General features: G+C 39.2%; 1 pseudogene across 1 annotated transcript; it reads right to left on the minus strand.

Annotated features, from left to right (window-relative positions):
- Positions 1-4,465: 4,465 nt before the first annotated feature.
- On the minus strand, positions 4,466-5,738 carry LOC309846161 (heterogeneous nuclear ribonucleoprotein A3 pseudogene; annotated as a pseudogene). Its single transcript has one exon. The product of its transcript is annotated as a heterogeneous nuclear ribonucleoprotein A3 pseudogene (transcript).
- Between the last annotated feature and the right edge of the window lie 9,153 nt (positions 5,739-14,891).

Genomic DNA, 14,891 nt, shown 5'->3' on the forward strand with positions numbered 1-14,891 from the left:
GAAAATGTGGTATAAAGCAAGGTAACAGAAGTTGGGCCAAAGATGTGATTGCCAGCCATTCTGCTGTAGCTGTGTGTCAAACAATTGAGACTTAGTGATTACCAGATTTTAATACCAATAGTAGACGTTACTTTCATATCATTGCATGACTCACAAAATATTCAACTATTGAATTTTGTCAGTATGTCATTTGCAAAAGTATTACATGTTACTTTTATTTGACAAATGAAGCAACTGAGTATCAAAGTGGTACTATTGTTCAAAACTGCAAACTACAAGCAGAGAGGAAATAGAAGCCCTTGACTTCTGATGGTTAATCTTTCCATATTTGGGAATCTACTAAATTTCCAGGATTTCCCTAGCATGTAGCTGGAACTTTGCATGCATGTCATCTGTAAAGATGAACAGTGATTTTTAGAATCCTCTATTGAGGCTTCTGAGCATGTTTCTGGAGTCACAGGAAAGAGTGCTGTGATAGATTAGTGATGTCTGCTGTGAGCGCCAAATGGGAGGTAACAGCATCTATGCAATATATCGGAATATCTCCCCTTTACTCCATTTTTTCGTTAGGACCTGAGAAGTACAACCTACAGAGGAGTAGGATCTGGTTAGGAGGGTTTAATAGGGTTGGTATGATGAAGAGAGAATGATTATTATCATTTGCCTTTGTATTGTCTCATTTGCCATTATGGTTCCTGCTAATTCCAACCAGCTTTCCCCAAATTGAAAAGAAACTATCAAAAAGGCTCATAGTCTGACTTCATCTCAAATATATACCACTGCCTTAGAAACCCTTGCCTCTAAAATGCTGGATATATTCTTAATGACACACTTTCTTATGTCAACTTCATGGGAAGATTTGTATATAAAAGTTCTGCCAGATTTCTTGAATAGACCTGATATTATTCTGTTAGGAATGAATGGAAACTGTCCATTTTGCTAGCTTTGTCCTACTAACCTTCTCCTCAAAAGGAAAAAAAAAAAAATCACAAAGAAAACAAGCAAGCAAACAAAGAAAGACAATACTATAAACCAAACCAGAAATTCCTAAAGCGTCAAGTGTTTGGGAACATCTGATGCTATTGTTGGGTGTGAGTCACTTGCAAACTCAGGCTTGGTTTTTAATTGCTCCCAGTTGTCACTTTGCTCTGAACAAACAGACCAAACCTTTGTCCAAATCCTGTGTGATAGAGCAACATTTTCATTTCCTATAATGCCAGCAATGAGCATTAGCTTTCCCTCTGGCTCCTGCTAATTTCCAGGGATTTTACTGCAATTTGGAGAAAGGCCTCTCCCCATGGAGGCCATGGTTTCCAGCCCCTGTTGGCATCCTGGCACTGCTCTGCAGTCCTCCCCCTACCCTTTGCTAATATCATATCTGCAATCATTACTCCATTTTGCTGTGATTTTAATTAGAGGACATGTGGTATCTTTTAATATTCTTCTGCACATTGAGGTTCCTGAGCACTTGTTACCAACCAATGCCTCAATATAATTTAGAAGCTGTGGCTTCATAAGCAAGTCCTCCAATCTTTTGATATTAAATTTTCAAATTAATCTCTGCTGTATGCATCACTGGTGATTATCTTGGCCTAAATTATGCATCCTTCTTAAAGTTGGAAAACAACATCCCTTCCCATCTGACAGTGGATCTATGCAGATACCCTTATCTCTAAGGAGACATTTATTTTTAACCCTCTATGGTTTATAAACAGGGATCTCTGTGACTCCAGCTGTGTTTGCTAGCATTCCACTCATGACAAAAATTAATCCTGTGAGTCCCTTCCTAACCCATCGTATGGCTTCCCAATGTCTCCAGGAAAAACCCAAGCTCATTTATCCTTCAAAAGATAAATATCACGTGAGAGTGATATGATTATAACTATATTAATAGAAAAATATATAGTGTAAACTTCATTGCATTCCTTGTTATTCCTCAAAGTGAGTGTGTACAAAATGGGAGATTGAACACGGACTCTGGAATTGGAGGGAATCCCTATTTACATCCAGTATTCAGTATTTATTACTTATCCCATTTTTAGCAAATTACTCCCTTTTCCTACACCTTAAGGTTTTATTGTGAGAACTCACAAGACTGCTTGCTATGCCAGCACCTATGAGGTTCTCAAAAGGCAAACTTCCTTTCCTTCTAACTTCTCTCCCTTCTCTCGATATTTACCTTCAGAGGCAATCCTCAAGGCCGAAGCGTTTTAAATATGGATAAAATCGAGCAAACATAAACACAGATGCTTGGATTCTTTGTAGTTTTGTTTTCAGAGGTAGGGCTGAAAGGAGTGAATGTCCTTCGTGGAGAGTAAGCATAAAGAAAGAAAGAGATGAAATTAGATACGTTATCTAATACCCCCAGATGTGACTCTGTGTGCGCTACCAATTAGGGATAGTATCTCTACTCTTGGTTTGAGCCCTTTGGCTCCAGGCTGAAAAGCGGTCTGCACAACGTGGTTATAATCTTCTTAGCAGTTGTTCTGAGGTGCCCGTGTGAAGCCACTGTCCCATCAAATGATATGACAGTCTTCCAGCAAAAAAGAATAAGAGAATCTGATGCTTTTCAATATCTGAAGCTCTATATGATAACACAATAGTTGAACAGTGGGTGGAAATCTGGATCAATCAAACCTTTAAACAAGTATGGCCTGTCCTTGAGCTCGGACCAAAGTATAACTGAAAGGGAGGACTCAGCATTTAAACCAAAATAGTTCCCAGTCCCTTTGTTTACAATCCTGGAAACAGGCAAACTTTCCTTTCGTGGGATTGAACAACTCTAGGATGTATACTTACCTGTTTCTTTGTTAAACAATGTTAAGAATAAAGAAAATAATTTAAAATAAAAATAATTTAACTGCTTGCTCTAGGAAATATCTGCACCTAGTAGATAAGACAGTGAACCAAATAAACAGCTCATTTTTTAAGATAGATACCCTACTTATCAGGAATTACTTCAAGACCCTCTCCTTGCTGCACACATCAATCTAAAAGTATTATGTTACAATCTCTGTCCAATTCCAATGAGTTTCTATCTTGCAAGACCTACCCTTAATTCATCCATCCTAGGCCCCCAAACCTTATATATTTCTATTTTGAGACACTATTAAGTCTCTGTGTCCTTTTCTGCACAAAATCTAATAAGCTTAGTTTTTCTTGATCAATAGACTTTTCTGGTAGTCTTTTGGGGAATTAAAAGTTGACTCCATGAAGTACTTTATTACAAGACTAATTGTATTTCATGTTTAAAAATGTGTTTTCCACTCTTTCATCTTTTCATTCATTTCCCCAAGAAATATCGCTGGGTGCCCAGAACTGTCCTAGATACTGAAAACAGATCTCCTTACCTTCGTGGAATATACATTCTAGGAAGGAGAGAGATACATTTTTTTTTTTTTAAATGAGGAGAACAATTATGTCACTACTCTTATGGTAAGGGTGTTAAAGAAAAGCTACAAAGAGGGGCACCTGGGTGGCTCAGTGGGTTAAGCCTCTGCCTTCAGCTCAGGTCATGATCCCAGAATCCTGGGATCAAGCCCCACATCAGGCTCTCTGCTCTGCGGGGAGCCTGCTTCCTCCTCTCTCTCTCTGCCTGCCTCTCTGCCTACTTGTCTCTGTCTGTCAAGTAAATAAATAAAATCTTTAAAAAAAAAAATGAAAAGCTACAAAGGGCCAAGAAACCTTGTCAAAGGGGAACCTATTTTAGCTTTGCATGGAGGTGTGTATTGAAGAACATGGACAACATCTGCGAGCAAGTAACATTCTCAGTAAAGAAGTCGTCCAAGTAGAAAAGTGTCACTGACAGAAGAAAGACCATATCTAATGCTTCAGCATTGTTTAGGGCTTGCTTTGGTGTGAAAAGGGACAAGAGTGAGGGCCAATCCAGTGTAAGCACAGAAAGCAAAAGGGAGTTTCACTAGAGGTACACAAGGCAGGTATTAATCAGACTTGCAGACAGAGGAAGTATTTACACTTGTACATTAGTTGGTGCCCGCTGTTCAACTGGTTCCAGCAAGTCTCTGTCTTAAGACATACAGTACATCACACTCAACATGTGATGATTTTGTCCATGTTAGCACTTCTTTTTGTTCTCTCTTTTGAGGCCATCTCCTCTCTTCTCTACACTTTCACCTTTTTTCCCCCCTTATTTTACCAAACTTTCCACACCCCCATGTTTGTTCTGTTTTATCTGCTATTCTTTTTTTTTTTTTTTTTTGAAAAGTTAAAAATTCCTTATTTTTTTATTCCTGGTACCACTACCACAATATACCTGATGTAATGAAAAGAAAAAGAAAAAGACAAAGCTACAACAGATAAAAGACTTCAGGAATGTACATCTAATTGACACTACATTGCATTAATCAATAGCTGCACTTTTTGCAAACTGTGGCTATGACAGTCCTGAACAAGAAGGGTTTCCTGTTTAAGCTGCAGTAACTTTTCTGACTATGGATCATCGTTCCTTCTGTGGCAGATTTGTACAGTTCCTCTAATGCATTTGGGACGACTGTCTCAAAGTAACCTGCAGCTTTCCTGACAACTCCTCGCTCTCTCTCCTGCTAAGAACTGTAGCCCTTTTCTTCTGAAAAATTTTTAGAACCTTCTGCTACCATATCCACCACTTCCACCATATCCACCACTTCCACCACCATAACCACCACCATAGGGACTGCCCGAGCTTCTTCTACCAAAACTGCCCCCTTCATGGGTCCATAATTTGATTGCTGTTGTCCACTATAATTTCCAAAATCATTATAGTTCCCACCACCACCATAGTTACCACCTCCAAAATTTCCTCTTTCATTGTAACCATCATATCCTCCACCACCACCTCCATATCCACCTCCTTGGTTTCCATATCCTGGTCCACCACCACCAGAGCCTCCTCTACTACTGTAACCAGGACCACCACCATAGTTGCCACCATCACCTCCAAATCCATTATATCCACCATCACCTCCTCCATAACTACCTCTGCTGCCACCACCACCACCACCGTAGTTTCCACCAAAGTTTCCACCACGGCCAAAGTTACCACCACCTCCAAAGTTCCCTCCACGACCCATGAAGTTGCCAGATCCACCTCCACGACCTCTCTGTGATCCAGCAGACTGCATTTCTTGTTTAGAAAGGGCCTTTTCCCTTCTCAATTATGCCCATTAATAGTGTGGTATTTCTGAACAACAATTTTATCAACTGTATCATGATCATCAAAAGTTACAAAAGCAAATCCTCTCTTTTTTCCACTCTGCCTGTCTTCCATAACTTCTATGGTTTCAATCTTGCCATACTTTTCAAAGTAGTCTCTCAAATTATACTCTTCTGTATCTTCTTTAATCCCACCAACAAAAATTTTCTTCACTGCTAGATGGGCACCAGGCTTTACAGAATCCTCTCTAGAAACAGCTCTCTTTGGTTCCACTACAAGCCCATCAACCTTGTGTGGTCGGGCACACATTGCTGCATCCACCTCTTCAACACAAGAGTAAGTCACAAAACCAAAACCCCTGGAACGTTTTGTTTGGGGGACTCTCATCACCACACAATCTATAAGTGTACCCCATTTTTCAAAATGTTCTCTTAAACTATCATCTGTAGTTTCAAAGCTCAAACCACCAATAAACAGTTTTCTCAACTGCTCTGGTTCCTTTGGATCATGGCCCTCCTCCCCCCCGGCGGCAGCGGCGACGGCCGGAGTCGGGCTGGGGGCAACTGGGCGGTGGTTTTACCTCCATTTTGAGACCGGACTCGCCTCTTCCAACTCGAGTTCAATATGGGACCGAGAGGAAGAGGACTTTATCTGCTATTCTTTATTTAGGGCAAGGCCCCTACCACCAAATATTCCACCTTACTGGGAGATTTTGGGGACTGGAGGAATTCTTGCCATCCTGGTTTTAGTCCCTTGAAGACAGACTTTGAAAGAATACAGGATATGAACTCTTTTTACAGCTTAAGTAACCACATGCATTATTGATTCTTCCTAGAATAAGGTCCTCACTGTTTCCAGCATTAATGAAGGAACTTTTCCTAGTTCACAGAGTTAATGAGCCTCTGGCCTTGCTCACTCTATTCCTGGAGCAGTTTACTCCCTGGGGAAGTGTGACTTCCTCAACTCCATCTCAAGTTTGGAGTGATTCCTGTTCAGTAACATAAAGAGTATGGACGGTTGTTTGTAGAATGATTGTAGCAGTTTGGAATTTATTAGATGTCCATGCCATTCGGCAATGACATTAATGTTCTTCATGCCACACCTCAATGTTTTCTATTACAAAGTTTAAGGCAGGATTTTAAAACTTTATTTTAAAATACTGAACCTTGGGTGACTGGGTGGCTCAGTCAATTAAGTGTCTGCCTTTGGCTTATGACATGATTCCAGGGTCCTGGGACCAAGTCCTACATCGGGCTCCTTGCTCAGCGGGGAGCCTGCTTCTCCCTATGCCTGCTGCTCCCCCTGGTTGTGTATGCACTTTCCTATCTCTCTCTGACAAATAACTAAATAAAATCTTTGAAAAAAAATAAAATACTGAACCTTTATGTGCAACCAGTTCATATTCAGAAGCCCTGTGTATAAAACAGAAAAAAAAGCAAACCCTCTCTGCTGAAAGCAGGACAAGGACTAAGAGCCAACACAGTGGGTTGCCCCTCAGTGTTGCTAACTCCTCAGAATCACCGAAGGACCCCAGATTGAAACAACCCTGCTGACTAAAAACTAAAAACTAAAAACCCTCCTACTATAAAAGCTTAGACATTCTCAACAAAATGATGCAAACTTTCTTCTATGTGCATAGCCTAGCTTGCCACAACAAAGGGAAATATGCCACTGCCATGAATAAATATGGAGCTGATGAGAGTAGATATACATGAGCTAACATATAGCTCGGAATGAGAGTAACTTGTACACTTAGGACTAGGGAGTTAGCACATATTCAGAGACAGGAGTCATGACCTTGGGCTCAACAGTGGTAAAAATGAGAACTGGATTCTAAGATCCAATTGGTTCTAAGATTAAGGTGGGAGTCCCTTATGGAAAGAAGAAGGTATATAAAACCACCCTTTAGCATGGTCTAGATTCAAGAAAACATGACCATCTGTTGTTAGTCTCTCAGTGGAAAAAAAATCCTTTAAGAATCTATGAAATTAAAATCATAACCCTGTTTCACTTTAAGGTGTAGGGTTTGAATATAAATATATCTTTATGGTTTGTTAAGTCATGGGCTTTGCTATTAACATACTAATGATCCCTGGTCTATGGGCCAACTTTAGGCACCTGGAAAATTCCAACACAGTTCTTCTCTAAAGAGATATGTCCTCAACTCAGGCTTCACAGGAGCCTAAAACCTCAAGTCATAAAACGCAAGAAGAAATGATCTAGCATGAGCAAGAGGGAACATATGCAAAAAACAGCTGATACAGATCTGCTCCCACTTCAGTTAATAAAACCATATGATATAAACTATAAAAGAAGCATATTTTAAAAAATAAGAACCTGCAAATGGAATTAAAAAATAAGTGATTAAAATACAATGATAGAAAATAAATATCAATATACTCATTTGATATCAAATACTTATCACCTGGTAGAACAGCAGTTTAAACACATCCAAAGAGAGAATTGATGAACAGGACCCTGACTCCTTACCTTTAAACTGTGAACCAAGCCAAGTGATGCTATCTCACATTCTCCCACATGCTTGAACATAACCTGGGCCAAGGAGATCTAGATCAGAGGGAACGCTACTTCTGTGCACTTTCTTATAAAACCCCTCTAAGCCATCCAATTAGCAGCACAGCCTTCATATGCTTTGTGAAGAAGAACAGCTCTATAACTTTATCCTCAGAAACTAATGCACACGTATTAACAGACTCTGAAATGTTAAGATCTGTTTTGGAGCAGATCAGACATTTTGTTTTGGTCTCACTTTTCTGACTTTGGGAGATAATCCCTCCTTGTTGCTGGACTGATCTGCAACCTCTTTAGTGGACAGAATATGTATTAAAATCTACATGGACACACTTGATGGTCAGTAAAATCTGCCATTCTACAATAACAATCTAACTCAGGCAATAACTATTAAACTGTCATATTTTATACATTTTGAAATCTAGGTCTCTTAAATCAAAAGAAGAGCAACTATTCTTTAATTTAATCTTAGGCAGGATTTTAATCTTGGCAATCCATTTAATCCATTTAATCTTAGCAATCACCCTCATAATTAGGTATTTTTCCCCCATTTTACAGATAAAGAAAGTGAAGCCTATCCAAACAAAAATATCCCAGTCTTCAACACCAAAGCTCATGTATTCAATCATTACATTATACTACATACTTTTCCTTGAATTCTCAATCATGATTAACATTTAATAATGCTTAATGTTGAAATTCCAAGGAGTTGAAACATCAGTTGACAAAGAATTTGAATGTTTGTTGCTTTATTTTATTTTTACCTAATCCAGGAATAAACAACAGAAACTAAAAGGACAATTCAAACCTACCACTTCCTACTCGGGTTAGCTGCCCTGTTTAAAGCAGAGCTGCTGGAAACTCTCGATTCAAATTTGACCCGAGGTTCAACTTATGGCAAAAATGTATCTTTCCCTAGGCTCTTCTGAGACCTCCTCAGCTACACAGTCTAGGACATGAAGAGTTCATTGCTGAGAAAGAAACAGGGGACAAGAAGAATGTAGCCATCGTGAAAAACAACTTCCTTGTTGGGGTAAATATAAAAGTAAGGGACAGAAAGGAAATAGCATTGTAGGTCATTGCTGGGAGGCCCACTGGGTCCACAGAGGGCTCCACTGAGGAAGTAATAATGAGAAATGACTTTGAGGACTATATCTTTCCCTTTGCTTTCTTCCATAGCAAACCTTTTCTGGGTCTCTTTTCTGTATCTAAATCAAGGAGCAAAAGAAGGAAGAGTGAACTACCTAGGCATTTACAATTCTATAGTCTTCCAGGTTTTTCTTTCTGCTGAGTTTCTACTGCTATTAATAATTTCATCATGATAATCGCTACTTACTGATTCAACTCCTGTTTTCTGAGTCCCTTGCACATGCTTTGTACAGACTAGCGTCTTTAGACCTGTTAGTGTCTGTGAACATACCAGTTCTGTACAACAACTGTCACTGTTTCACATTTATAGATAAGGAAAGTGAAGTCAAAAGAGGTTAATGTGTAAGTGGAAGGATGAGGACTGAAAATCAGGTCCTTCTTTCTATGACCCATGCTCTTAACCATGAGGATAAAGCCCTATGCACATCAACGGATGTCAAGCAACTTTAACAGAACAGGTGATATGGTAAACAGTTTTGAGGAATACCAGATTAATACAATTAATATAATTAAGCTGCTTCATATGAAAATATGCATGAGAGATTTCCCAAAGGAGGGCATTTCCCATATGTATTTGACTACAGGATCTTTTTTTACAGCTCTTGTCCTAAGACAACTATACTGTGGAAAGCATATTGGGAAATGTTTTTATAGATTGACATTTCATTGGAATAATCTCCACTTAATTATTATTGCCAAAACATAGGTACTCATCATGGGCAACATCAGATAATCGGCCCCTTTATAGAATATTATTCTGTCCAGATTTCTGCCTGCATATGCTGTGTCACAGAACATCTGGAAGAAGCCCATCTTCACATCACTCCATGTTGTATGGGGAATGTTAATGGCACTCACACTTTCTTCTCCAAGAAATTTCATGACTCTCTCACTTTTTCCCCACCTCAAACACTACAGGGCCATTTCTATTCAATCAGAGACATTTAACACAGCCACTCACCTGGTATCTTTCAGAGTTCTTTCCCTAAACTCAAGTTTCAAACCTGAAGTGCATGAAAAATTTGTCAAAAACAAAACAAATGAACAAAAACACATCAACCCCCCCCCCAAACAAACCAAAGAAGCAAAACAAGATTTAACTTAATAATTTTCCTCAAAATGAGAAAAAAAAGTTACCAAGTTCTTGCAAGTGGCCAACCATTTCTAAAGCTCTTTCCTTGAACTGGACCAAACATACAGTTGATATTCACGACCCGATTCTGTCTGCATTCCCCTCAATCTATCAGCAATTACCATCATGGACATAATCAATAATGAAATGGGAGAAGCATTGATTGAATGTGGAAAAATGGAGTTGTTTTCTGACAGATGTGTAGAAGAGGATCAAAGTATTACAAGAAAGTGAGGATCCTGTCTTTAATACTGGACCTAGCAAACAGCCTATGGGATTTTCCTAATCTGTAAGTCTATGTTTGCAAAACGAAGCAGGTAAAGAGGGGTAACTCTATTCACCCTGACCTTTGCATCTTCAGCGTTCTTACAGAAAACACAGTGACTCCTGGACTCCAGGAAACATAAAACCCATGAGAAAAGTGACCCTGAATATCATCCAATACAATGATTTTAAACACTGTGTTTCACGGAGCCTTAGGAAAGATGCAAAGGATCCTCTGGAGAAAAAGCCTCCAGGCCCCCTCATCCACTTCCATGTCCCTACTGTGGAAAAAAACTGAAATGTCATTAAGGCGTGACTTCTAGTTAACATGGTATTTGGAGTTCACACCACTAACTCCGGGATCTGTATCTACACACGAAATGGCAAAAAACAGGTTTTTATTGAGTGAGCACAGAGGCATATTCAAACTAGACACTGAGAGAAATACAAGACAGGCTGAGAGGGGGTGGGACTTGATCAAAGGAAACAGAAGCTACAGACTATAGCTATAGATAGCACTAGCAGTCACAGGGGCAGCACTGTGGGTGTTTCATACCCCCAAATGTGAATGTCAAGCACACATGGGAAGGAGGAAATTGCTAGGGATTGGGGGGTGACCAGGATCTGTAAGCCACCATCATTCTAGGCCTTCTGAATAAGCAGTTATGATCAGGGGGACCATTCTGAGGTGGGAGACAGGCAGAACCTAAGTAGCCAATAATTCTGGGAGAAACCAGGAGGAAGAACCTCTTCTCCTGATGCTACATCCAATCCACTTCTCAACAGTAATTGCAACAGCGAAGAGTAGACTCTTAAGAGAGTGGAAGCTTGTGTGGCCTTGAAGGCAACATCAACTGGTAACAAGCTGATCAGCTGGAGTTACAAGATATGTGAGCACTAGCGCTATGGAAGAGAAACAACAGAAAGAGAAGAACAGAGCTGATATGAACAGGAAAGAAATTTATAATAAGCATGATGAACATTGTCAGTGAAAATGGAAGGTGGAACTTCTAGGAAGCACACCCACAGGCTGGGATAAAAGAGGGAGCAGGGAATCTTAGGAGTGAAATGGAAATAGTTACCTAATGGGGGTCATGATAGGAACAGCAGAAGAGATCTGAGTGGAACAGACAGAGTCAAACAGAAACTGATGATCTGGAAGACCCAGCGATAAAAATCTCCCAGAATGTATCTCTGTCACTTGAGATACACACCCATGTCCCCTTAGAATAAGGATTCCAAGTCCAGCTACATGGGGCAGGTTTACCTGAAAGTCTTCAGCTGTCACTTTTATAAGTGGCTACGGTGGCTTTTGAGACAGAGTCATGCTATTCTCAGGGCAGCTCCCAGTCAATGACATAGCAAGGGTGAAAATGTGGGGCTCCTCTAATAAACAGTCTTTGTGCTGGTGTTCCCTTTTGGGATGGCGGGGCTGTTAGGTTAGTATACCACCCCCTTGTGGTATCATATGTATTTATCCTTTTTAAAGTGTTTCTACCCTTTTAAAAATTATTAATTAATTTATTTATTTATTTTTGAGAGTGAGTGGGAGTGAACAAGTGAGCATGTGAGCAGGTCAGGGAAGGGCAGAGGGAGAGAGAGAGAATCTTCAGCAGGCTCTCTGTGCCAGGCACAGAGCCCCATGTGGGGGTTGATCTCACAATCTTCAAATTCATGACCTGAGCCGAAATCAACAGCTGGACATTCAACTGCCTAAGCCACCCAGGAGCCCCATAAAGTGTCTGCACTCCTAAAACCAAAGCTGTCACAACATCAGAAAGTTGTAAATATGTGGAAAGTATTAAAGAGAAGCTAAGAAACATGGAGCATGGACACACAGGTGTGGAAGGTGGACCATGTGACTATGACAAAATGAATTTAAAATAATAATTCTGCATTCAAGGGGTGGGAGATGGGGAGATGTACATACTAGGTGAAAGGGATTAAGAGGTACAAGCTTCTCGTTATATATATAACTGACTTATATATAAGTCACAGGCGCCTTGGTGGCTCAGTTGGTTGAGCCACCGCCTTCGGCTCAGGTCTGGATCCTAGAGTTCCAGGATCAAGTCCCTCATTGACCTCCCAGCTCCGCAGGGAGTCTGCTTCTCTCTCTGATCTTTTCCCCCTCATACTCTTTCTTAATCCCTCTCAAATACATAAATAAAATCCTTGAAAAATATAAGTCATGGGAATGAAAAGTACAGCACAGGGAATATAGTCAACAATATTGTATAAAATTTGTATGGTGACAGATGGTAACTACACCTATTGTGGTGATCTCTTTGTAATGTATATAATTGTCAAATCACTATGTTGTTCACCTGACACTAATATAATATTGTATGTCAAGTACACTTCAATGGAAAAAAGTAATTCTATGTCCAACTAAGTTATAATTTAAATATGAGAGAGAATAATGATATTTACAGATGAGCAACTACTTAGGAAATCATCAGCAAAAATATTTCAAAGTAATGATTAGATCATATTCTTAAAGAATAATGACTACAGAAGGAAGTAATGCTAGGTAATAAGTACTTATGAATAAAGAAAATAATAACATACTGGGGTCCAGATTAGACATGGCAAATATACTTATATACATAGTTTCTATAACAATCTGGAATTAAAATGCCACCAACCAGGTGATAAAACTCAGAGTCAAGAGCATAACTAAATTTTGTGTCTTGATGGATAGAAGCTATAAATACTGATTAAACTCAGATTTTGCTAGGAAGAAAGTTTAGGCACTATTTAGAGAAACCACTAAAATAATAGAAACAGAATCTATTTAACAGAAACAGGGAGGGAATTTTTTTTTTTTTAAAGACAACAGTAGACAAAGGAAATAAATTAATTTAAAAAGCCAGTAATATGCTACTTACAAGAAATATTTCTTTCAAGGCCATATACACACACACACACACACACACACATACATACATACACACACACACACCAGGACTTATAAACCAATACTAATATTAGATAAACTAAATTTAGGGCTAACAAGGGGAAAAAAGAGAATATTTCATATTAATAAACCTAACAGTATACCAATAAGGTGAAACACTTAGAACTTTGTCTCTACCTAACATGAATAAAGGTCAAACAAAGTTTCAGAAAATTCCAAATAATTGTGCATTACACTGAGTATATTTTCTATCATGGACAAAAATTATTGTTATAAAAAGTGATTCTGTTTAGGGGTGCCTGGGTGGCTCAGTCGTGGGCATCTGCCTTTGGCTTGGGTCATGATCCCAGTATCTTGGGATCCAGCCCCATATCGGGCTCTCTGCTTGGTGGGAAGCCTGCGCCTCCCTCTCCCACACCCCCTGCCTGTGTTCCCTCTCTTGCTGTGTTTCTCTCTGTCAAATAAATAAATAATTTTTTTTTTTAAAGTGATTCTGTTTTTTAAAAACTATGAAAACCAATGATTTGAATCCATGTTATAGGTTAGGGGCACTGAGAACTATAGACACTAAAGTAGTTTGGACAAGGCCATGTGACATAATAACAGAACCGAGGTATGCGAACCCAAACAAGACAGAAAAAAAATCCGGCTACTGAAATTACTATCAACAAAATCAAACTGGAGATTTTTTTTTTTTTTGGAAGTGAGCTCTAAGCCCAACATTGGCTTGAACTCATTACCCTGATCAATGGTCTCATGCTCCATTGATTAAGACAGCCAGGCACCCCTGGAGAAAAATAGATTTAATATAAAGTGTATAAGGGTAAAATAAAGTGAAATTAAATGAGAAGATCCTGATTCAGTTATCAGTGCTGTGTTTTTCTAATGTGGAATGCAATCCTTTGATTTCAACATGAATGTCAAGAAGGCTGGAAGAAGACTGAACTTTGAGGAAAAAAGTCACCATATTTGTGGGATAATCCTGGATAATGGAAAGGGACTATGAAGCTAGAGTGTTTATGGTTAAGTCAAAGGATCATTTTGCCAGTCTGCAATGCTATGAAAGCTCGTATTTTTCCTTGTTAGGCTTCATGGTAAGTCACACCAGCAAATGCTCATTCTTACTTTTTTCCTTCATGGGTACTTTTTCCCCACATAAGGCTCAAATTGAGAAAACAGTGGGGTCAGGGTGATTGACAATGTCATATGTTCTAAAAAGCAAAATAAATAAAGGATAAAAAAACAATTGCCTTTATCACCAGAGAACCATTGCTATCTTGGAGAGAGAAATCAACATCAGAGAAGAGGGGCATAAACCAGGCCTTGGGGAGTTAGAGGAACTATTTGGGGAGGACACACAGGTAGACTGCTAGATTAATTTTGTTGGAAAAGTTAGGTCAAAGAATGGATAATGGAATAAGATGGTAACTTAGGTTATAATGAGATCAAATAAATTCTTCTGAAAATTGTAAAATGACTTGTGTAACTTTGAAGGATGAGGGAGAAGATAGGATAGACTGGTTTAATTTGGAAGCATCTGGAGATGGAAGGAACCAGTGAAGGTATAGACTGTCCTAATGACTGTGAGAGACATAAAAGAGAACCATGTTGTGGGAACCAATAGCAGTGTGGCCATGGAGATTGCTGACAAAGGTCGAGAGATTGTCTGCAGGGTTAAGATAGTAGACTAACAATAAACACCCAATATTGATAGGATCAAAACCATCACCATGGTCACCACTGAT

The sequence above is a fragment of the Mustela nivalis genome (genome assembly GCF_964662115.1).
Source record: "Mustela nivalis genome assembly, chromosome: 13".
In the NCBI taxonomy this organism is placed as follows: Eukaryota; Metazoa; Chordata; class Mammalia; order Carnivora; family Mustelidae; genus Mustela; species Mustela nivalis.